We start from the raw sequence: 22,696 nt of genomic DNA, 5'->3' as shown, positions 1-22,696 counted from the left end.
AATTCCACGGTGTGTTGGAAAGAAATAACGGAGAGATCTACAAGCGAAGAAATCAAAGAAGAAGGAAGAAGGAAGAGAAATCCTCGGAAATTTGCAAAAGAAACACCGAGAGAAGAAGAGGAACAAGATCTAGTATTGATGGTGCAAATACCATGGATGCAAGCATATATATCATACATCCTAAGGAAAACAATACCCCAGAAGCGATCCGGTTGAAGCAAGGCGAGTTATTAGACGGTCAAAGGCCTTCACAGTGGTCAAGGGAGGCATTATAAGCCTTGATATTTCGGGTGTGTTACGGCGGTGCGTATTACCGAAGAAGGAAGGATAATCTTGAAGGACGTACACGAGGGAATATGTGGTCATCACGCGAGCGGTCGAGCTATTGCCTGGGTTTTCGGTGGATTTCTTGGTTGACGGCAATCGAGGATGCAAAGGAGATAGTACGAACTTGTGACGCGTGCCGGTGCGCGAAACCTCATTCTCCGGCCCGTGTTGTAGCTACCACATTGTCACGGCCCTTTGCTCAATGGGGCCTCGATATGGTGGGAGGCTACACAAAGCCTCCGCCGGGGAGGATGTCTGTATAGGCTCGTCGTTCGTCGACAAATTTACCAAGTGGATAGAAGCCAAGCCGATAAATTCACCGGACGCAGCATACAGCAATAAAGTTCGTGAAAAGCATTGTCTTTCGATTTGGCGTACCTCACGAGCATTGTCACGGACAACGGCGGCAACTTTACATCCAAGGAATTCAAGGCATGCGTACGAGTAGGCATCAAATTGCACTTCGCGTCGGTTGCGCATCCACAAACCAATGGCAAGTGAGAAAGCCAAGCTGTATCATACACAACGGTATCAAAAGAAGCGCTTGTTAGGACCATTGGAAAAAGCTCGACACACACAGCCGGAGAATCGCCAAGTGTGTTGTGGGTATTCGAACAACACCAAACTCGACACGAGGGACTACGGTTTTTGGTCCATGGAGGCGAGCGATCATTACCAATAGAGGTGAGCATGATTCCCCAAGAGTTACGGAGTATGATGAAGAAGCTTCTAGAAAGGCATTGGAAGAGCGATGTCGTGCATTGGATGAAGCCGGGGAGATGAAGTACTTTATCACGGGTCACCGAAATATCGGCAAGACTTGAAAAACTATCATAGTCGAGGCTTGGCGACCAAGGTCCTTTCGGGTTGGAGATCTAGTTCTACGACTCGATCCAGCGGAAATCTTTGGAAACTTCCGGAGTCACCATGGCTTGGCACCCTACATCGTCACGGAAGTCATCGAAGGAGGAGCATACGGGGATCAAGGATAAGAAGACGAGGGGTTCCCGAGAAAAACCCACTGGGCATTGGCACGGCTAAAGGCGTTTCTACGGCTTAGTGTCGAAATACGGTCCTCACCTGTAAAAATACAATGTCTTGAAACGCCCGCGAGGATTTTAGACGCACTCTTTTCTTTTAGGGACATAGAGTGGGGCTGGAAAGGTTTTTAATGAGAGCTGGGCTCGCGGTGCTGCAATATAATAAAGATAAATAAAGATATATATCTTTTTCTTCGACGGAGCTCGAGGGCTTGTGCCCAAGATTTACAATATATATTTCTAAATATCTCGCCTTGGTGCAAAAACACCTCGCAAAATAAACAGAAGATACAAAATAGCGACGACTCTGCGAGAGTCACGGAATACAATGAAGAAGCTTCCGAGAAAGCATTGGAAGACGATGTTGATGCACTCGACGAAGCTCGAGACGAAGTGTTATCACGAGTCGCTAAGTACCAGCAAGATCTGAAAAACTACCACAGTCGACGTTTGCGACCAAGGTCTTTTCAGGTTGGAGACTTAGTTCTGCGGCTCAATCAACAAAGACATGAAAAGCTCGAGTCACCGTGGCTTGGACCTTACATCGTCACAGAAGTAATCGAGGGAGGCGCGTACAGGTTAAAGGACAAGAAGTCAGGAGACGTCGAGCCAAATCCTTGGAACATGGCACACCTCAGGCGTTTTTACGCCTAGAGTCGAAATATAGTCCTCCTTGTAAAGCTACAATGTACTGAAACGCCCGCGAGTTTTCAGACGCACTCTTTTCCATTTTCGGGGCACCGAGTGGGGCCGGAAAAGGTTTTTAATGAGGCGGGCTCGCGGTGCTGTAATATAGTAAAGATAGTGGAGATATATATCTTTTTCGTCGACAGGCTCGGGGGTTCACAACCCATGACAGCAAAATATATATATATTCTCGCAAAATAGTAAACTCATCGAGACGCAAAAAATAATATAAGCTCCGACCAAAGGCTCGGGGGCTTCGCAATATAGATCATACTTCACAATATATACAACTTCATTATCACGAAGAATTCGACAAAAATACAGACATGATTTCTCGCAATATAGTACAACTCAGTTAACGCCTAATATACTATCTATGGATAGACCTTTGTTATTTGCAACAGTTGTCGTATGATCAGCATAGCTCCCTTTGATAAAGAATTCAGAGTCCATCCGAAGAAGTTCGTCCATCATTTCTTCGGCTATAGGAGTTACAATATCATTGATTTTGTCGATGTTCCTCTTTCGTTTCAACTGCTTGGCCAGGCACTTGGAGACAATCGTCGTCAGGTCTAATTTTCGGTAGCAGATCTGTATCATAATCATTGCGAATCTTGCTCCAGCAGACAATTGAGCTCGCACAAAGTTATGGATACGAGGAGCATCCCGAAATTTTTCCATCAGACCAAGAAGAGTGTCGGGTGTCTCGTTCCGAGGAAACATTGTCTTGTAAACCAGGGACAAGGTCACTGGTGCAGAAATCAAGGAACTCGCGAACCTGACAGGCGCGGTCTTGAAACCTGACAATCTGTCGGGTCCGCTGCAGGTGGCCCGAGAAAAGAGAACCATGGTCAAGAGAAAGGTTAACGAGGAGATTTGTCCTTGTGTTTACCCTTTCGTCTTCGACGACGACGTCGAGAAAGGAACCTAGTTGGCGACAGCACAAGGATTTCAAAAAAGAAACAACGGGAAAATAGAAGGAGTTTTGGTTTGCAAAAGCATACCTGACATATCCACACGGGCTTCATTCATCAAATCAAGCATAAAATTTTCTCGAGTGGTCGCCTTTTACAGCTTCGAAACGGCGGCTTCCTTGGCAGCTATGGCATCTTGAGCTTGTTGAAGCGCAATTTTTTCCCTCTCAGATGATTTTCGAGACTGTTCCATTATCATAAGTGATTGTTTCTTCACAGACTGGAGTTGTTGGCGAAGTTCTTCCAAGTCTTCTGCCAAATTTTTACTCGAGGAATCTTCACCAAGTTCAGTATTAACAAGCGCTTTCTTCGAGCGAGAAGAAGTAGGCAAAACATCGGAAGGAGCAGGAGTTGTAGTATAGTTATCGAACCTCAACTGAAAGAAAAGGCTCGACATCAATCATCAAGCAAGATAGAATTCCGTTAATTTTCAGAATATTTACAAGACATTACAATGGAGAAAGCCCTAACAAACTAGTGGGGTAGGCGTCGCCAAAGATACTTTGGCGACAGCATCAAAAGAAAAAAAGAAAAGAAAGAAAGGGTGGTCTACTTGACCTCCGGCTTGGATGCGCTTGGAGCGAGGAGTTGGTTTAACACCAAGGAAGGAAAGGATTGGTTTTGAGGGAGGCTTGGCAGCTCTAATTAGAGATTGCCATTTCTTCGTTTCCATCTCCCCTATGTCGCCAACCTTGGTCCAATCGACGTTTCTGCTGGCTATCAGCAATCAGCGCGATGGTGCCCTCAACGCCAACCTTCAGGCCCTCTTGGCGAAGTTTGAGCCCAAGATCTTCCGGCACGTTGAAGCCTTTGGCAAGAGCAACAAAAGTGTTGGGCTCCTCTTTCTTCGGGAAGAAGTAGGGGAAAAGCTTCGACAGACCTGCCTCAGCGTCAGCAAGGCCTTCACGTGCTTCATCCCCATGGATTTCAAGCAGGGTCAGCGCGTCGAGAAGCTCGTCGCCTTCAGGACCATCCACTTCGTATTCTTGATGAGTTCTCCCTGAAAACAAGCAAAGGGTAGCTCGTAAATAAAGAATGCTCGGAAAATGTGAAGTAACCCAAGGAAATGCACAAGGATTCGAGCACTTACTAACAAAACGTCGACTCTGTGCCTCCAAGCGACTGAGGATCTTTTCTTCTCGAGCAGCTTGCTCAGTTACTTTGTCGCTCAAGCGGTTTCGCGTCGTGAAGCCTCTTCCGAAGATCTTCAACACCAGCAGCATCTGCCTTGGCCTTTTCAGCATCTACCTTGGCCTTCTTGGCATCCGCTTCAGCCTTCGTACGAGCCTTTTCACTTTTCTCCAATTTTTGAGCAAGTGCATCAGCACGCTTGTTGGCTTCCGCAAGATTTTCTGCCAAAATAGTCAAAACCAGTCAAAATCACAACAAGAAAGGAGTGAGAAGTCGTGGGCCAGGAGACGCAGCAAAATATCACCTTCAGCTTTGCTAGCATATTCACGGTACCCGACAAATTGGGCACCGAAGCGGATGAATTCCTTAATCAAAGGCTAATAAAGAAAGATAGAGAAAGAAAGCGTCAATATAGTAAAAAGCTCGACAGCACAAAGAAAAAACGAGGCAAACAACGAAAAAAGTTGATAGCATCGGAAAATACTTGGCACAAAAAAAAAGAGAAGGGACTTACATCATCCAAAAGAGGAGTCGTGGAACCACCCAATTGTAAGGCAGGCTCCGTAATTGATTCAACCCTTGCCCTTTTTGGCGAAGGGACGGGGGCTTGCAGGAGGAGTAGGCTGTTCGGTGTTTTGTTGAGGAGGAGAAGATTCTTCTCCTTCAACTTGCACTTCTGAAACAACTAAAGTACGCGACGTACTCGTTCGAGCAGTCGCGTCAATAGCTTGCGCTTCTTTCTCGTCACCACTACAGTAAAATGGCGACAGTATAAGAAGCAAGATAGACAAAAAACGTCAAGAGCAAAACAGTAAGAAGCAAGGGGTAACTTACGAGCTGACGAGGGCATCATCGTATGGATTGAAAGATGCCTTCCTATCTGAAGGACCAGCTTCTTCGGCTTTGGAGGTGCCGGAATCTTCGACTTCATCCCTCTTCCTCTTGTTCCTTGGAGAAACAGTAGGAGGAAGGGAGTGTGTCGAGGCAGTAGCCTCAGACTCAGCGTCTTTTTCAGAAGAAGCCCAACCCGCGACTTCACTTTCAGGGCGCGAGGTGCCTTGGTTGTCATCATCGACAACGGTACGGTCTTCAACTTCTCCACCCTCAGGAAGAGGAGGAGGAGAAGTGAGAACGGGGTGGTTCTGAGATAAAGAAAGAGTGTCGATAAAAAAGAAGTTATGCAAAAAAAAGCTAGCAAGACAGTAGTCGATAAAATAGTAATACTCGAGGAGACAATATAGCAGCTAAGAGGAAAAATTACCTCGGGGAGGGGATTGGCGCCACTATATGGCGCAATGCGGCAAGAGGATGGAATTGGATCCTTCTTGTTGAGCGATGAGATTTTGCGGATAAGCTTTTCAAAATCCTTCAAAGGAAGGTCTTTTGAGAGCCTGTCGACATCTTCTTCACCAGCATACTTCCAGAGGGGATTTTTGCGAGCCTGGAGAGGCTGCACTCTAATCCTAAGGAAATAGGCAGTAATCTCAATACCCGAAAGTTCCTTGCCGCGGGTGTTCTGTAGCTCGTGGATGCGAGTCATCAGCGCTTCTGTCGCCAACTTCTCAGCTTCGGTAGCTTCGAGCATCCCGGGAACGACGGCGAAGGATTTTGGCTTCTCGCGTCAAAAGGGGCGATGTTGTCCTCCTTTGGATTGGAGCTTTCTTCATGGATATACAACCACTTCTTCCGCCAACCTTGGACGGGGTCGGGGAATTGACGTCGAAATATTCGACGTCGAACGAACACGGATAACAACGCCGCCAATGTTGTAGGCGACGTTGTGGGAGCCATTACGGCGGAGGCGAGAAGATACGCTTCCACAGAGCCCAATTAGGTTGGACCCCGAGGAAGCACTCACACAATGTGATAAAAATCGACACGTGGAGGATGGAATTGGGCGTCAAGCGATGCGGTTGAAGCCCATAGACAAACAAAAGACCCCGAAGAAACTCGTGGATTGGGGGAGAAAGACCTCGGATGAGGTGGTCAACGAAGCCGACCCGATACTCGATTGGAGGCCTTGGATAGCTCTCCTCCTTGGGGAAGCGGAGCGAGTTCTCCTTCTTGCTGAACCCCATCTTCTTCGGCGAGGTTGATGTCTTGGGCGAGAGATCTTGGATCTCTCCCACTCGGCGCTTCCCAGATCCGTCGTCGCCATCTTCGACTCTGGAGTGCTGTGCCTAGTCAAACGGATGCGAGGCGGCATCAATGAGCTTGGCGGCGAAGGGTGTGAGTGTGGTTGAGCTCTTGAAGCAATGGAGCAATGGAGGATTTTGCAGAGGAGAAGCAGAGGTGCGGCGTGAGTGAAAGGACTAGAGGAGGAAGATGATACCTTTATATAGAGGTGCGGTGAATCGACGCGCCGTTGGATTGAGAGATTGCGGGACAGATGGTGTACACGTGGACAAGGGGTAAAAAGTAATTTCATACAGACGAGAAAGCACGGGAGCTACGATCGTGCGCCGGGAAAAGCGGAGGACGTGTGTCCCCCACCGGCACGACGTGTCAATACGATGCGTAATTTGGGCCCGCAAGGCAGTGAGAGATAACTTCTCACGTTTTCCAGGAACAGCGGTCGTGTCTATCGTCAGCAGTGATGTCACCTTAGCAAGAGAAAATTTTGGCTCAACAGCTTCATAAAAAAGGCGACAACAGAAGATTATGGATTATTTTGAGAGCCTTTGATCAAATACAAGTTTTTGATCAAATGCTCGGGGGCTACTTTGGAAAAATGAAAAATTCGAGAAAGACAAAATAGAAATGGCGAGAGTCTATGATCAAATACAAGTATTTGCTCATAGCCTCGGGGGCTACTCCCATCGGGAGCGCTGTTCGCGCACCCGAGAGATTTGAAAAACTATGCGACAGGTGAAAAATATAGCGACATAAGGCGTGGAGCCTACACCCAAGCACAAGTCCTTGACTGTAGCCTCGGGGGCTACTCCCATCGGGAACGTTGTTCGCGTGCCCGATGAAATTATAAAAAAGAGAGAGAAAAAGAAGAAGAAAAAGTGAGCATATTTGGAGTTATATAAATAACTCTACATATACTCCCATCGGGAGAGCAATATAAGTCATCCGTTGACTCAATAAAATGTGCTATTCCAATAGCCGAATAAGCACTTGACAACTCAGAACGCCAAAGTTGCGAACAATTTCTGAATGCCGCAAAACTTTGCGAAGGTAAGACCCCGGATCCGTTCTGTGTGGCGTGGCGCCGTCTCTGACATCGGTTTGCTACTTTTTTCCTTATCAACAGATACGAAGAAAAATCCTAACGGACGCGTTAGGTACCCGATAAATATGACTCGGGACTCGACGGAATGGTAAGACCTTAAGCGGCACTGTCGAAGTTTACACCGGTATCCCGAGATCATGTCCGGGAACGTGATCTTGAAGTAGGTTTTTGCGGATTGCCACTAGAGCGGTTAACTAGTACACGATCCGTCGGATGAACTAGCCCCAACTACCATTATCCCTGTACAATATAGAAATTCGTATGCAAAGATATGTGGTAAAGTTCAGAGTTATCGAATAAATATAAAGGTGGAGATTTTCCCTGACTCTACGATTCAAGCAAAATCTCGGGGGCTACTGACATAGGCATCCCCAATGGGCCTGCCGAAGATGGTACCCGGGGTTTATTGAAGGCCCACGACCCGAAGGATAAGGAGAATTCGGAAGCCCAACTTGCTAGTTAAGGAAAGATAGAGTTGTATTAGGATAGAACACTTGTAATATTACGGGAGGAGTTAGAAACCTTCCCGGATTCTGTACACTTGTGTATCACGAATCCCTCGGCTCCACCTCCTATATAAGGGGGAGTCGAGGGACAAAGAAATCATCGAATTTACTGTCAACACAACCCTAGTTTCATATTCGTCGAGTACTTTTCGGCTGAAACCTTCGAGATCTACTTACCCTCTACATCCAACGAAACCCTAGTCTGCAATCCGTAGGCATTGACAAGTTGATACCTTGTCACGTATCTAGTTAAATTTCAATAAAGTCGTTGTCGGTTGTTTTAGTTTAAATTTAGTTTATATACCCCTATTATCCCGGGTGGGGGCTCAAACCGGGTCAAAAGATGGGGGGCTTAATCTGGAGGAGGAAGAAGAGGAACCCAGAGCTGGTGGCTTTATCGTGGTTGACGCTGATGAGGAGGAGGAGGAAGAAGAGGAAGCCAGAGCTGGTGGTGAGCATATGGAGGAAGAAGAGGAAGCCAGAGCTGGACCATCTAACCTTTAGTCCCGGCTGGAGGGTGCAACCGGGACTAAGGTGGTTTTAGAAGCCATGCATGAACCAAACTGTAGGCGGGATAAGGACGTGCGGGCAACCATTAGTCCCGGCTGGTGGGTACAACCGGGACTAAAGGTGGTTTTTGTGTCATCTAACAAAACTGCCGGTGAGATAAGGACGTGTGGGTAACCTTTAGTCCCGGCTGGTGGGTGCAACCGGGACTAAAGCTGTCGCCAGGATAAAGACGTGTGGGTGGACGCACTGCTCGATGAGATAAAGCATGTAGCGCACGACGCCCTGTCGAAGGAACAAGACAAAGTAGAAGTGGCGCCGTGCCTATAAAAGGAGCATCGATACGCCTTGGCAAGCAGATCAACAAGCCAACCTAGCAGGTCGGGAGAGTTTCATCCCCATGGATGGAGGAAAGGGTTGGGAAATCTCCCGTGGCGGAACTTCTAGAAGATGTCGTTGGTGCACACGCCCTACGACATCTTCAGAAGTTCTGCCTCGATTTTTTTTCCTGCAAGCCCGTGAAAGACTCCATCTCCTCTAACAGTGTTGGGGAAAGGGTTGGTAAATCTCCCGTGGGGGAGCTTCTCGAAGATGTCGTTGGTGCACACGCCCTACGGCATCTTCGGAAGCTCCGCCTCAGAAAATTTTCCTGCAAGCCCGTGAATGACTCCATCTCCTCAAACAGTGTTGGGGAAAGGGTTGGGAAATCTCCCGTGGCGGAGCTTCTCGAAGATGTCGTTGGTGCACACGCCCTACGACATCTTCGGAAGCTCTGCCTCGAATTTTTTTCCTGCAAGCCCGTGAACGACTACATCTCCTCTAACTGTGTTGGGGAATCTCCCTATATGTATGGTACAAAAAGCCAACCATCTCCACTTTTAATATCTTACATACAGTTACATGATTACACAAAAATAAATGGTAAATTGATTGCCATGTTGAGATACTCATTTGTGCAATGAACATTCTTCAATTAACTTGATGATGGAGCATCTTCATCATTGAACCTTCTTCAGCCGTAACCATGGAGCATCTTCATCATTTAACTTGATGCTTGGGTCAATGTTCACTGTGAAGGGTGGAATTTTATCAAACTTATTATAATCTTCTGACATGTCTTTCTTGTCCTCCACTCCCACGATATTTCTTTTTTCCAGAAAGAACTATGTTGTGCTTTGGCTCATCGTATGATGTATTCGTTTCCTTATGTTTCCTTTTTCTTGGTTTGGTAGACATATCCTTCACATAGAAAACCTGGGCCACATCCTTAGCTAGGATGAATGGTTCGTCTCTATACCCAAGATTGTTGAGATCCATTGTTGTCATTCCATACAACTTGTCTACCTGAACCCCGCCTCCTGTTATCTTGACCCATTTGCACCTAAACAAAGGGACCTTAAAAGAAAGTCCATAGTCAAGTTCCCATATCTCCTCTATGTAACCATAATATGAGTCATTTGGGCCTTTGTTGTTTATTGCATCAAAGCGGACACCACTGTTTTGGTTTGTGCTCTTTTTATCTTGGGCAATCGTGTAAAATGTATTCCCATTTATCTCGTACCCTTGGAAAGTCAATACAGTCGAAGATGGTGTCTGGGCCAACAAGTACAGCTGATCTCCAATAGTGGTGTCATTCATGAGATGTTTTTTCAACGAACCGCCGAAAGTCGACATGTGTTCACGTGTAATCCAAACGTCTGATTGCCCCGGGTTCTGGGAGCGTACAAAATTCTTGTGTACATTGATATACGGAGCCACCAAGGTGGAACTTTGTAGAACTGTGTAGTGTGCTTGAGTGAAAGAAATCCCGTCCCTACATATCATTGATTTCCTTCCTAGCGTGCCTTTTCCACTTAGTCCCCCCTCATGCCGCGATTCAGGAACACCAATCGTCTTAAGGTCAAGAATAAAGTCAACACAGAAATCAATGACCTCCTCTATTCCATAGCCCTTGGAGATGCTTTCCTTCTAGCCTAGCACGGTTATGAACATATTTCTTTAAGACTCTCATGAACCTCTCGAAGGGGAACATATTGTGTAGAAACACAGGACCTAGAATGGAAATCTCATCGACCAGGTGAACGAGGAGATGCGTCATAATATTGAAGAAGGATGGTGGGAACACCAGCTCAAAACTAACAAGACATTGGACCACATCATTCTGCAACCTCGATAGAATTTCTGGATTGATTACCTTCTGAGAAATTTCATTGAGGAATGCACATAGCTTCACAATGGGCAGTCGAACATTTTTCGGTAGAAGCCCCCTCAATGCAATCGGAAGCAACTGCGTCATTATCACGTGGCAGTCATGAGACTTCGGGTTCTGGAATTTTTCTCTGCCATATTTATTATTCCCTTTATATTGGAGGAGAAGCCGGACGGGACCTTGATACTTGCTCGGACATTCAAAAAAGATTTCCTTCTCTGCTTTTGTAAGAGCGTAGGCTGGAGTAATGACGTTCTTTATCTGTCTCATGCGGTTTTTGGGGTCTTTCATACGTTGTCTGGTCCTCCCGTGCTTCGGTGTATCTTTTGTCTTCCTGTACACGCCCAGGAAGCCTAGCAGGTTCACACAAAGATTTTTCGTCACGTGCATCACATCGATTGAAGAGCGGACCTCTAAGACTTTCCAATAGGGTAGATCCCAAAATATAGATTTCTTCTTCCACATGGTCGCGTGTCCGGCAGCGTCATTTGGAACAGACCGTCCGCCAGGACCCTTTCCAAATATTACTTCTAGATCCTTGACCATACCAAATATATCAGCACCATTACGGTGGGCAGACTTCTTCCGGTTATCTGCCTCACCGTTGTAATGCTTGCCTTTCTTTCTTACATGATGGATATGCCTAAGAAATCGACGATGCCCCAGGTACACGACCTTCTTACATTTATCCAAATATTCACCTTCGAGCTCATCTAAACAGTGCGTGCATGCATTGTATCCCTTGTTTGACTGTCCTGAAATGTTACCAAGAGCAGGCCAATCATTGATGGTTACGAAAAGCAGCGCTCGTAGGTCAAATTCCTCCTGCTTGTGCTCGTCCCACATTTGTACACCTGCTATGGATCACAGCTATAGAAGTTCTTTGACTAATGGCTTCAGGTACACATCAATGTCGTTGTCGGGTTGCTTCGAGCCTTGTATAAGCACTGACATCATAATGAACTTGCGCTTCATGCACAACCAAGGAGGAAGGTTATATATACAAAGAGTCATAGGCCAAGTGCTATGGCTGCAGCTCTGCTCTCCAAAAGGATTCATGCCATCTGTACTTAGACCAAACCTTAAGTTCCTTGCATCCTCTGCAAAGTACGGGAACTCTCTATTGATTTTCTCCACTGGGACCCATTATCACGGTGTCTCAACATCTCGTATTTCTTACGGTCTTCTTTGTGTCATCGCAACAACCTAGCATGCTCTTTATTTCTGAACAAGCGTTTCAGCCGTGGTATTATAGGAGCATACCACATAACCTTGGCAGGAACCCTCTTCCTGGGGTGCTCGCCCCTCAACATCACCCGGGTCATCTCGTCTGATCTTATACCGCTATGCAGTGCACACCGGATATGCATCCAAATTCTCTTACTCACCGCGGTAGAGGATGCAGTCATTAATGCATACATGTATCTTTTGCACATCTAATCCTAGAGGGCAGACAACTTTCTTCGCTTCGTACGTACTGGCGGGAAATTCGTTACCCCTTGGAAGCTTCTTCTTAATTATTTTCAGTAACTTTTCAAATCCCGAGTCAGTGACACCGTTCTCTGCCTTCCATTGCAACAATTCCAGTGTGCTTCCTAGCTTTTTATGGCCATCTTCGCAAGTTGGGTATAACAATTTGTTGTGATCCTCTATCATCTGGTTGAAGGCAACCTTTCCTTCTCAGTTTCACATTCTCTCCTTGCATCAGCAATGGTCCGACCAAGACCATCATCAGCAGGCTCATCTGGTGCCTCTTGATCTTCTGCTTCATTGTTTGCACTGCCTTCTGATGGAAAACAACCCCCCTCTGCAGTATCACCGTATTCAGGGAACATGGGATAGCTGTCATCATCATCTTCTTCTTCATTGTCTTCCATCATAACCCTTCTTTCTCCGTGCTTGGTCCAACAATAGTACTGGGGCATGAAACTGGATCGCAGCAGGTGGATGTGAATGGTACTCGAGTGAGCGTAATTTACGATATTCTTGCAGTCAACACATGGACAATACATAAAGCCACCATGCTTGTTTGCCTCAGCCACGGCGATAAAATTACACAGGCCCGAAGTGAACTCGTCAAAGCGTCGGTCAATGTACATCCATTGCCGATTCATCTGCATGCTATAATTAAGCTTATCAAAAACCATTACAGAACATCATGATTAGTGAAACGATGTATATATATATACATGCATTTTATCAATGACAGATGAAAGGATAAAGTTGTTAACCTCGATGGAGACAAAAAAGACAGTTAACTGTGGCTTGTTTTGTGTGAACTCAAGTGGCAAAACCTCTTAGGAATTTCACTGAACACCTCTTGTGCATGTGAAGAGAGCAAAGCAACATACACCCCTCTTGTGATAAGAAGTGAAAAAATGGCTAAGTGTGTCTCACACTTTGGCAGGGGCAAGGTATATGTAGGCAGATGGGGACTTTGTCCCGGTTGGTAAGGAAAATCGGGACCAAAGGGTAGACCTTTGGTCCCGGTTTGTAATACAAATCGGGACTAAAGGGGTCCGAGGCCTGACACGGCGTGACGTGCCCTGCTGCAACCAGGGACCAAAGACCCCAAACGGACCGGGACCAATAGGTGAGGTCGCCCCGCGCGGAACGAACCGGAACCAATGCCCCCCATTGGTCCCGGTTTGCTTTAAAACCGGGACTATTGCTCCCAGGGCTTTGAACAAAAAGGTTTATTCTCTACTAGTGGCTATACACTTCCTTCTACGAAAACAAGCGGCTCACCTTTGGCGTACACGTCGGCACTCTCTTCTATCTAATCAGACTACATATATAACCTCTTTTTTACCTCAAACAAAAATATATCGTATACTTCAACCTGCCAAAACTATGCATAGTAGTATGTTACTCCACAGAAGTCCATGATAACCAGCCAAGTTGGCATAGGCACATCCACATGTCGATCTGAAGGGAACGTTGTGTGTCATTTCGTGTGATCCGTTGTGCCGTGTGGTCATAAGGGCATCTCCAGCGGCGCGACGCAAACGGTCGCTGAGCGACCGTTTTCATCCGCCGTGACCGGAAATGCGTCTGGGGCCTGTTTCAGCGGGGCGACGCAAAGTGACCGGGTCGTCCGCGGAGACGCAAACCTGGCTCAAATATGCGACAGGTTTGCGTCTCCGCGGACGCTCGGCGGTCGCGCCGAGTGTCCACCGAAAAAGACGTAGGACCCGCGCGTCAGTGGCTGGAGGGCGATATTATTCCCGCCACTGGCCATTCCCCCGCGCGAAATTGGAAACTAGACTGGCGCGCGCAGTCCAGAAGCGATGGACGTCCTCGCCGCCGCAGCTACCGCCATGGATGCGGAGCAAACCCTCGCACCCGCCGCCGCCCCACACTCCCCCGTAGCCACGGCCATAGCCAGAATGGAGACTGCAGCTCCGGCGGAAGCAAAGCGGGCCGCCACCGGCGGCGGCCGGGAGGCAAAGCCGAAGGCGGCAAAGAAGGTGCTCTCCGCGGAGGAGAAAGTCCTGGAGGCCGCGAAGCGTCGCGGCCGTCGCAGGAATCAGAAGATGAAGACTGCCGCGGCCGCCAACCAGCAGGCCTGGTAGATGCAGATCAAAGCCGGCGTCGCGCAAGTAGCCCTTCATCCGAGCTTAGCGGAGGGCTACATGCTCATCAAGAGAGAGGGGATTGCCGGCGTCGCTCCTCCGGCCACGTCGGTCAGCTCGGTAAGTTCCCAGCTGCGCCCTGGAACTCCCGCTCCCTTGCAGGGCCACGCGGCGTCGCGGTTCGCCTCCGGCCTGCCGCCGGTGAAGTTGACCGGGGCGGCGGTTCCCGACCTCAACCGGACGCCTAGAAGCGGTGACTCCTGCCCGGGCGCGACACAGAAGACGCGCCAGGTGCCGGAGGAGAGCATGCCGCAGCCCCGCACCCTGTTCGACGAAATGGCGCCGCCTGCCCCGACGATGGACGACCCGGTACGTGAGCTCTGTCAATGTGTGCGAGTGCCTTGTATCATGCGTCTGATGTCCGGTCGTTCGTAGGACTATTGGAAGGACCGCCATGATTCAGACATCCAGGAAATTATCTACGGCGACGGCTTCATTCGCGATGATCGGGCCGGGACAGGCGCACACGATGACTGGCCACCAACGCAAGATGCGGAGGACATCGACACCGCACGGCTGTTCGCCACCCAGCAGACGCAGCCAACACCCGTGTTCGTCGACGACTTCGACGACGCGCCAACACAGCCCGACATTGCTCCGAAGAAGAAGGGCAAGAGCTTGAGGACACAAGGCTTCGTCGACGACGAGGATAAGTGTTTGTGTGAAGCGTGGCTGGCAACGACCCATGATTGTATCAATGGCGCCCAGCAAAAGGGCAAGGTGTATTGGGCCAAGGTCTTGCAGCAGTACAACGAGACCAGGATGCACCCGCCCTACCATATCACAGGCCCTCGGACGGAAGAGTCCCTCCGGAAAAGATGGAACTACATCAAACAAGAGACTGCCAAGTTCTGCTCGGCGGTCGAACATGCTATAAACAACCCCGTAAGCGGCACTGGCGTCATGACAGTGGTAAAGACGATAGAACCATCATCATTGTAGACAATTTGTGTCCTTGCGTCAATTTGCGTCATTGTACATCATTGGCGGCTATGATTGCAGGTATCCCGCGCCTTGCAGAAGTTCAGGGCGACGCACAAGAAGGGCTTCCATATGGTCCATTGTTGGGAGGTGCTCAAAGACAACAACAAGTGGATGACAAGCTTTGCGGCCTACCTAGAAGCTGTGAAGAATGGGACAGCGGTCACCCTCGACGGCGAAGACGACGATCAAGGCCGTCCAGTCCTTCCACCTCGTCCACGAGGCCATAAGGCTACCAAGGCCGATCTTGTCCGGGAGGCGCAGGCCATTGCGTTCACGCAGAGCATGGAGAAGATAATGGCCGACAACCGTGCCGCCATGGCTGCTAGGGACAACAAGAGGCGTCTGGAAAAAGAGGCCACAGCTGCCATCTACCAGAACCTCGCCAAGGAGGTCCTCGATGTCAAAAGGCTGGACATCGAGGCCAAAAAGGCTGACGCCGACGCAAAATTGCGTGCAGAAGACACAAGGATCATGCTTGCCGACTTGAGCAGCGTCGACGACGACACCAGGGCATGGTTCATGAAGAGGCGCGGCGAAATCCGCGCGCGAGACGCCTGATCGCCGCCGCCATGCGCCCAGCACCTTGGCCTCCTTTTGGACTTTTTAAAATTGCTGTTCAGGCCTTGTTGTGCCCCTTTTGCCCCACTTTGCGGCGTACGAGCTGCAAAGTGTGATGAACTTGTTTCAGCCCTCAATTTGCGGCTGTAATTTCGTGCAAAGTCGACGCTATTTCAACTTTTTGAATTCTGGCCTTGCGCCCAAAATGCGTCGCCCACCGAGCCAACCCCAGACGCAAACGGACACACGACCATTTCCGCGTCCGCCAGGCGACGCAAACGGACGCCCACGGACAATTTGGACGTCCGAAATGCGTCGCGCCGCTGGAGATGCCCTAACTCCTTTCCTTTTGTGTGTAACCAACAAAGAAGTTTCACTTCCATTTCCTATTTTTTCAATTTTTCGATTTTTTCTTTTTTCTTTTTTAACAAATTTTAAAGTGGAGCAAAATTTAAAGTTAAGCAAATTTCAAATTCGAAAAAAATTTCAAAGTAAGAAAAATTTTAATCTTAGCAAATTTCGAATCTGGCCAATTTTTAAATCTAAGCAATTTTCGAATCCGGGCAAATTTGAAATCTAAGCAAATTTTCGAATGTGGAAAATTTTGGAATAACAGGCCGGCCCACCACCAGCCCAGCATCCTGGCCCAAGGACATACTCCCCTGCGAGGCATTCTTCACCGGGAGCGTCCCCTGGCGGCGGCGACGCCGTCGCCGCCCCATCCCCTCACCGGGGGACGGTACAGAGCTCAGACCCCCGTCCCTGGTGGTCGGCGTAGGCGAGCCCGCCGCCGCCGCCCCGCCATCGCCTTTCAAAGTGCCAAACCTCGCAAGGCCGCAACCACCCTCGCTCCACATCTCGTCCACGCCCATGTCATCGCGGGCGCCCGAGAGGAGGCGCTCCACGCGGCGGCGGCCCGAACTGTGCTACGCCGAAGCGTACCCCGACGCGGAGCTCGAACGCGGTGGAAAGCGCCGGCGCAGTGCGGCGGGTACACTCAGCCGTAAGAGCGGCGCCGACAAGGGCGAGCCGAAACGGAGTCGGGGCTTGGCGGCGATCGAAGACGACGACGACATGTGCGCGACGCTTGGCGCCAGAAGGAAGACGAGGGTGGCGACGAGGCTGATGAGCAAGCAGAAGAAGGAGGAGGACGCCGATGACCACTTTGTCGGCGGCCCGATACCAGATGACGAGGCGCGGCGACGGTGGCCGGAGAGGTACAAACCCAAGGTAGTACCGACGGAGTCCATCCATCGATCTCAGCCTCTCATATTGTTGATGGATCGTAGGCATGTTCTTCCCTGGTTAGGAAGTATTATGAATTTATGATGACTGAAGAAAATTCCATCTTCTACCTTTTTGTTTGCAGGATTCTGACGATCCACAAGTTAGCACTAAGAAGCGGTATGCACCTGTTTGTTGTACTGTAATTCAGGGAGCTTAATTTGAGGTGCTTTTAACACGTACGCCAACTGAAATCGTTGTACCCGTTGTCTCTGCAGGTCGGATGCGGCCGAGGAGGAAAAGAGTGCTCGGTGCCACTACAGATCTGCTATTGTGGAAGGTGCCAATTTCAATCTTGGAGATGATGTCTACGTCCAGGTAAACAACCGTCATCACCTAGCCACTTTCTGGATCGATTGCCATTATGTATTTTCCTTTTGCTAGAGCATTCATACATGCATGGTTTTAGTGTTCCCAGATGACTAGTGCAGCTTGTTATGCTAGTTCCTTTTTGTTTCTGGCATTGTTGGTGCACGCATGCATGTAAACCAGCAGGCTCATAGCTTATACTAATTCTGCACTGTACTGTACAATGCTTAATTCAGCGTATAGCTGTGCTAAATTGTGTAGGATAAAGATATGTGTGTAGATCAAGTTCTGAATGTGGTGAACCATCAAGCCCCTAGGCCTAGGCGTACACTAGGACTACATATTTCTCTGCTGGGTTCCTTTTTGCACAGCCCTTCTAGTTTACTCCACTAGATATTGTTCACTCATTAGAAACTTGCCCTCTGCTCTTATGCTCTTCATTTATAATAAGGTCCAGCTTTTGGAGGAGCTCCTCTGTGTTCCTCTGCAGACTCATTTTCTCTCTTCAGGTCAAATGTTAGAAATGCCCTGAATAGTTTGCACTGTTTTCTTTTTTTTTGTGCAGACCATTGAGAGTCTAAATATTCTAGTTTACTCTCCTGCATTTATCTTGTTGGTTTGCTCTATTTCAACCAACTGTGGTAATCATGTTATTGCTGTTTTGAGTGGCTGTAGGCTGCTCCTGGCGAGGATGATTACATTGGAAGGATTACTGAATTTTTCAAAGGAGTTGAACATGAATCATATTTCTGTTGCCGTTGGTTTTACCGTGTGGCTGATACGGTATGTGTCAAGCATGTTGTGTTCTTTTTTTTCTAAATACACTTCAGCATGTGTCTAAGACCAACTTGCAGGTTATCACACCCAAGTTGTTGAAGGTTCCTGATCATGAACATGATCATGAGCGTGTTTTCCTTTCAGAGGAAAAGGATGATAACCTGATTGAGTCAATTATCTCGAAAGTAAATATTACTTATGTTGGCCCTAACGTAAGTGCTTCACTCATTCTTTCAAGTCAATGAATGTGTACTACATACTACCTCTCATGTTTCTGCTGATTTTTACATGTTGCTTTACGGTGAAACCTCTACAGTTGACACAACAAGAAAAAGCTGAGCTTATATCAAATTCCGACTTGTATTATGACATGACGTATTCAGTGGCATATTCCACATTTGCCAATGTGCCACCGGGTAATCATATGTAGTTCTTTTTTTTTATGTTGCCATGATCATACTTTTCTTTTTGTTGCATGTATGCAACTTATATTATAAAATAAAAATGCCATAGACTCGTATGGTCTGATCATAACTTTTTATGAAAACGGTACAATACAAAATGGTTTTGATACATCTGAAAGTAGAATTGGCAAACTAAAAATTCATAATTGTTGTGTACCATGATATTTTCTTGACGTTTGATGATGACTTAATCTTTTGTAGAAAATGGTGGCCCAACAGGCAGCGAAACAACATCAGATATTTCTTTTGACAATGTTGACTCTCCTAGGGAAAAAACAATTGCTGACCTTCCAGTACCACCTGATGCACAAATGGAAACAGCGACACTGCTGGATTTATACTCTGGCTGTGGTGCCATGTCAACCGGGCTTTGCCTGGGTGCTCCATTGTCTGGCTTAAAATTGACTACAGTAAGTTTCCTACTTAGGAGGTATTAGGACTTCCATTGGCCTGAAATTATTGTAATTGACAATCTTACTATTCTTGTCTTGTGCAGAAATGGGCTGTAGACATGAACGAATATGCTTGTGACAGTCTAAAGCACAACCACCCACGCACACATGTATTAACTGCAATTGGCACTAAATTACATTCCTTGTTTTATCACCACACACAATAATTTGTATGATTTAATCTCTAATATGTAGGTACGAAACGAGAAGGCCGAGAATTTTCTTAAACTCCTTCAGGAGTGGGATAGACTTTGTAAGTTATATGACGTCCATAATAGCACTTTTCTACCACGGATTTCGAATGATGATGAAGATGACGAAAATGGAGCAAATGAACCTCTTTCGGAGGATACTTTTGAGGTTGAGAAGCTTGTTGATATATGCTATGGTGATCCAAACAAAATTGAAACAGACGGCTTGTGGTTTAAGGTAGTGCAGGCTTGACCGTTTAGAGCTCCTATTTTTGTAATTCTATTGGATTTCAGGCTTACTTTTATTCTTTCTCATGTATGTTTAGTGATGTACTGTACTCATTAATTTAGATCATTTGTATGCAAAGTTTGGTTGAAGATATATATTATTTATATAGGTAAGGTGGAAAGCATATGATTCCAGCCATGATACCTGGGAGCCCCTTGATGGCCTTAGGTCGGTATCTGCTTCATTACAATACTCTTTATTTTGTTTTGTCAATAATATCTTACCCTACTTAACATTTCAGAGATTCTCCACAATGTATTAAAGATTTTGTGGAGAGTGGATATAGGGAATCCATTTTACCCTTGCCTGTAAGTATATCCCTTCTTGTTCCTTTTGGGATCTTGTTCTTGTGCCACCTATTAATGTATTCTTAATTCCAAAGGGTCATGTGGATGTTATCTGTGGAGGTCCTCCGTGTCAAGGAATTAGCGGACTTAATAGACACAGGAAGCATAAAGATCCGCCGGCGGATGAAAAAATAAACAGATCCTTGTGTTTATGGACATTGTCAACTACACTGAGACCCAAATACGTTCTTATGGAGAATGTCGTAGACATTCTACAATTTGCGAGATGGCTTTCTTGGGCGTTATGCATTAAGTCATCTCGTCGCCATGGGTTACCAAGCTAGACTTGGGATTATGGTTGCAGGATGTTATGGGCTACCACAATTTAGGATGCGAGCTTTTCTCTGGGGAGCTCTTCCTTCAATGGTATCTCTTTTTTCTATGCTCAATTTTACTTGTGAGACCATTGCTAAGAAGGTTTATCTGGTAATGTAGGTACTTCCAATGTTTCCTCTTCCCACCCATGTTGCTACTAAACGAGGACAAAACGTGCCAAATAAATTCTCGGTACGAGAATACATCTAATACCATGCTATTATTGTTGTTGTTGTTGTTGTTGTTATTATTATTATTATTATTATTATTATTATTATTATTATTATGTCTTGCTAAAATGATGTTCTGTTTTCAGCAATGTCTAGTTGCATGTGATGAAACGGAATCTAAGCTCTTGGAGAAAGCTCTTTTTCTTAAAGACGCGATAGATGATTTACCGGAGGTAGGCACTAACTATTTTCCTTGCATGCTGGGTCATTTTTAAACTGCTGCCTGACAATTTGTGAACTTCTTTCCCCCTATAAGTTATATTGTTTTTCTGCAGGTTGGAAACCATCAACCTAAAGATGTGATGGCATATAAAAGTAGGCCCAACACGGATTTACAATGCTATATCCGTCTCAACCGCAAAGGTAAACCCGCATGTTGTGACCTGTTGAGTGACTACTTAATATGAACAAGTAGTTCTCTGTTTATGTAATGAGTTTTCTATTCATTTCTTGTACCATTCATAGCATATGCAGAGTCATGTTTTTCTTGTATTTTCAGCCATGTGAGTGGTTCAATGATGTCACCTTGCCATAGTTTTCATTATTTTTTTGTGTTTGCGAGTGAATTCTTGATTAAGTCTCTATTGTGAGTTACTTTGTGACATGGTGAGTTACCTTTCTCTGTTATTCATTTAAGACATGGGGGACGACTCGTTTGGAAATGCCACTCCAAAGGAAGCTCAGCTATTTGATCATCAGCCGCTTGAATTGGGTAAGGATGATTACGAAAGAGTGCAGCACTTTCCCCAAAAAAAGGCAAGTTAATTAAGGTTGAACACGTCATTCTTTTTCTATACCATAACCTGTAATTTCTAAGCAATTATTGTATTCCAGGGGGCAAACTTCCGCAACTTGAAAGGTGTCCGGGTTGGAAAAAACAAAAGCGTTGAGTTTGATCCGAATATTCCTCGTGAATTTCTTTCGTCGGGGAAGCCTTTGGTAAACCTGTTGTGGTTTAACCAGTTGTAATAATGTGTATATTTCCCATGTTTTAATCACCCTTGCTTCTCCTGTAGGTCCCTAATTATGCTATGACGTTCGTCAAGGGGAAGTCACTGAGGTAAGCGTACTGACTGAATGTGTTGTATTCTTAGTAGAACTCCTCTGTCAGTTATCCTTGCTGTCTTGCTTTGTAGACCATTTGGACGCCTGTGGTGGGATGAGACCGTGTCGACTGTTGTGACCATAGCCAAGCCTCACAGCAAAGTAAGATCTTGATAAAACTTCTGGTGCTTGTATGATTCTTTGACCTGCCAATATATTCTGTTTGACGGCGACTTTTGCATGCAGGCTATTTTGCATCCCAATCAGAACAGAGTTCTGACCGTTAGAGAAAACGCAAGGCTGCAGGGCTTCCCAGATTACTATAGGCTGTTTGGCCCCATAAAACAAAAGTGAGTTGATCTAATACAATATAAGAGACCATAACGAGCTTGGCTTCTGTAAGGACAGTAGCTCTGGACCTTCTTTGTTGTGAGCTGATTTTTTTTGTTGTGCATGTTTTTTTTTACATAGATATATCCAAGTTGGGAACGCCGTCGCTGTTCCTGTAGCCCGAGCCCTGGGGTATTCACTGGGACAGGCATACCAGCAGGGTGAATTCAGTGGAGAGCAGCGCCCCTTGTTCAAACTGCCTAGGAACTTCGTCCCTGTGGCCCAAGCAACAGCTACAAGATTGCCTCAAGGATCTTCTGCAGGCGAAGTAGTGGAGGAAGAATAATTCTTTTGACCGACTGTTGATTTTCATCAATATGCTTGCTGCCGAAACATTGTCATTTATTCTGGAACACTGAGTTGTCCAGCTCACGGAAGGGCTGAAACATGTTGCCAAGTTTATTTATTTTACCATTGCTACTATTCATTCAAATGTTAATATTGAAACGGAATGGGCGATCTTGTTTATTCTGATTACCGTACACCAGTGTTCATTTATGTTTCTGGTGCATTGCTAGCTGCTGCTAGATCCTTTCTTCGTGAGGCAGCTTTTATGACTGAGTGTGAATCTGAAACTCTTGCTTTTGGAATGCTTGTGCCTTCAATTCTCTGAATGTGCTTGAATTATCTGTTAGTCTGAATTCTCTGGTTGCTCTTGAATTGTGTACTACTGCTACTGAATATCTAATCTGTGAATTCTTTAGTGGGGAAATTTACATTTGTATAAAAATGACAGTCCTCATTACACTGACCATTTTGTCTGACAGGTGGATGAGAGGCTGCAGGAGGTACCTTGGTCATAGACTTC

The 22,696-nt window shown here is 46.6% G+C and overlaps 1 pseudogene; it reads left to right on the top strand.

The window, feature by feature from the left end:
• LOC124665205 overlaps positions 1–22,356 on the top strand; it is a 46,320-nt pseudogene extending 23,964 nt beyond the window's left edge.
• The last annotated feature ends 340 nt before the right edge of the window (positions 22,357–22,696 follow it).

Source organism: Lolium rigidum, chromosome 1, assembly GCF_022539505.1.
Source record: "Lolium rigidum isolate FL_2022 chromosome 1, APGP_CSIRO_Lrig_0.1, whole genome shotgun sequence".
NCBI lineage: Eukaryota > Viridiplantae > Streptophyta > Magnoliopsida > Poales > Poaceae > Lolium > Lolium rigidum.
Note: the sequence above shows the minus strand (reverse complement) of the source record. Positions and strands in the feature narration are given on the sequence as shown.